The following is a 3,483-nucleotide window of genomic DNA, read 5'->3' on the forward strand; positions in this document are numbered from 1 at the left end:
CTAACTTTGTCAAAGTTGTAATTTAGCATGTGGATTGATTGATCTAACAACCTATAAACGAAACAAACAAGGCTTGATGGGAATGGGGGAGCCGTTGGGATCTACCCTATTACAACCCATGCATTTCATGCCGACACAACGATAAATTAAAGATACAACTCGATCTAAAATACAACGCTATACACAAAACAAAACACGACACATTACACGGCCAATTCGGCCTAGTGAAACGTGCACAAGGGGGGGGTGGACCACGGCTTACATGACTCACGGCCTTGGGTCACTCCTAGTAATGCGTGCTTTCGCTTAATCTTATCGAATTAGACATTGGGTCACACGCCAAAGCATGCATTAGCATAAATCGGGCCATGTTGCTTTAAACAACATGCGATTTACTACGCTCTTACATGCATTGGGGCACAACCATCTAACCAAACAAGACTAAGGTTTTTGGAAGAGGTTTTGACTCGATAAAAAAAAGCTAACTTGAAAATTACAACTCGACGAACAAACGATAAATTACAAGCGACAAAACAATAAAGAACAAACGATTCATAAAAAAACGAAGCAAGAAAGACCAAAGGACACGGCCAAGCCACGGCCACTCTAGACACGACTACCCTAGGTCCTAGGTCAGGTTCATTAGTTAGATCAATTGATTGCGAAACAAGTTCGAAAGCGGGCTAGAAAACAAGTTAGAAACAACGTTAATCGATTGAAAAGATGTCTTGCAAATATGTATTCTACACGGCCTAAAGGGGTCAAATTAGGTCAAGGAGTTACGATATTAATGTAATACTCCGTATTTATAAGTCTTTGGGTACTCTATCGAGTAGGCCTTACTCTGTCGAGTAAGGGTGAGTTGCGTTTTAAAATAGTTTCTGACCTGTTGGGTACTCGATCGAGTAGCTGGGGCACTCGATCGAGTAAGGGGGTACTCGATCGAGTACCTTGGGTACTCGATCGAGTGTCCGGTTTTACGGGGAGTTTTCTCGGGTTTTGTTAATTATGCGATTAAGGTATTTAAGTTCCGTCGTCATTATTCTAAACTACCTTTACAAAACCTAAATCCCTGTTTAAGAGAGAAAGCAACAAGTTCATCTTCCTAATCGCATTCTTAGCAATTCCCGGAGTTCAGACGGTCAGTTCTTGTCGTTGTGTATACCGTTGAGTTCCTTGCGTCAAGGGTAAGTCCTACATACCAATTTTATAGCGTTTGGTTGACTTTGTTTAAACCCTAATTTTAGGATTGGGGGTTTTTATGATTTGTTGTGTTGGTAGTGATTATGTGATTATGTGTATAGGAGAAGGGTTCGTAGAGGAAAGGTTTTGACACAGCTGCTAGATCGTCGATGTTTGTGTTGCATTCGGTAGGATTTCTACTCGTATTAGTCCCATAATGGGATGATTGTTGATGTGTTGAAATTGATTGTTTGATATAGTAATTATATTGTGACTACGGTGTGATCGTGATTGTACAATCGTTGATAAATTCAGACGGTTGTTGATATTGTGATTGTGATTGGTTGCCTATGGTTCTCGAGATGCGTTCTCGGCTGAGTGGAGTCACTTGCGGGAGTGGCTTCACGCCCTAGTTTCGCCCTTCGTGAAACCCGCCACGGAAGGGGATGTGCACATTAATGGACAGGGTTATCGCTCACTATGTGGAGCGGGGATTTGGTGGGTACGGCTGCGTCCCCCCATGGCGGGCTGGTCCAAAGTGGACGATCGGTGATTGAGATGATCGGAGTTGGTTGGTTGTGTATGTGTGTGATTAAGTCGCCATGTTTATCTTATTGTGTATATATATATATATATATATATATATATATATATATATATATATATATATATATATATATATATATATATATATATATATATATATATAGTGAATTGTGTGATTAGTGCGACCCCGTTTAAATGTTTTAAAAGCGTGGTGATCCATTCGGGGGTGGTGAGCGTTGCTTGGCGGTATATCTTGGATACGCGTGGGATCTAGTGGGGATGGAGTCATCACATATCCGAGTCTTTAGTCTTCCATTTGTGTTTGTTAGGACAGTTCCTTTCAGTTGGTTTATAGTTGGAGAACAATTGTATTTTGCTTACAGTTGGTTTTGTTATGTAATCGCTAAAACTTATTTAATAAAGTATGTTTCTTCATTGTCTTATGATTATCATGCCTCGGGTAACCGAGATGGTAGCATCCTTATACCTGAGTGGTCCTGGTAAGGCACTTGGAGTATGGGGGTGTTACAAATGGTATCAGAGCGACGATCCTGAAACCTGTAACCAATAAATCCAATGAATATAGGGAGTCAATTAAAATGAACCCGGGGTAAAGGTTGTAGGAGCTAATGCAAAGACTTGGGAGACGTCCTAAAGTCGCGAACTCGCCCTACAATTTTGAACCGGTCACCATGGGATATGTGTCGGGATCGTTATGTGCATATTGTGTCTTTGTGTGTATCTATGTAGTAGTATGTTGCATGAATTGATGATGATGACGTGAATTATATGTTGGTTGATTGTAAAGCATGAAAGTATAATGATGGATACATGTAATTTGGCATGTTATAGTTATGTAAGGAAAAGTGTTTTGTCTATATATATATATATATAAAGCGATGTGTAAGTATACATGTTGTTGTTGTCGTGTTGAGTAAAAGTACAGAAGGTTGGGAGTGTGAATTGAACAGTCTTTGGGTGAATGTGTTGAACGAATATGGTGGGTAAATATGTGGTATGATGGATGAATTAGTGGGAAAAGATGAATCATCGTGGTGTGATAACATGGTTCCTGATTAAGCATGTTATATAATGGAAGTTATTTTATAATGTTGTTATGCTAGTAACATGTGAATAGGGGACTTGATGTCGTGTATTTGTGATTTTGTTTACGAAAAGTGATAGAATAAAAACATGTGGGTAAGTCATAATTGGCAAGTTATATAAATTATGTGCATGATGAATGTTGTTGTTTGGCTTTTGAAAATAGTAACATATGATTATGAATACTGATTTTATGAGTTTTGGACTGGTTTTGTTTGCTTGGTTGTTGTTTAAGTTGTTTGGGAGTAAAATCAAGTAGTTGTGTTTTTCGATTATAAAGAGGTTGTCTTTAAACTATTATAACTTGAGATGCATAAATGATTTTGATGTGATTCCAATTGGAGGTGATAGCTTGTTCTTTTACGATTCTAACGATAGGTCACACGCCCAAAACGACCAAGAAATGGGTGAGTTATGACTGTTTTACGAAAACTGGACAGTGCTGAGAATTGGGGTACTCGATCGAGTATCCTTGGTACTCGATCGAGTAAGGGGGCACTCGATCGAGTACGTTAGTTACTCGATCGAGTAGCCCTGGTGATTTGTTTTACGTGCTTCTGATCTTGACCTACTCGATCGAGTAAGTCCCTTACTCGATCGAGTGGCTTGTACTCGATCTAGTGACCCTTGTTTTGGGTCATATGCTTATCT

The sequence above is a fragment of the Silene latifolia genome, chromosome 6 (assembly GCF_048544455.1).
Source record: "Silene latifolia isolate original U9 population chromosome 6, ASM4854445v1, whole genome shotgun sequence".
Lineage (NCBI taxonomy): Eukaryota > Viridiplantae > Streptophyta > Magnoliopsida > Caryophyllales > Caryophyllaceae > Silene > Silene latifolia.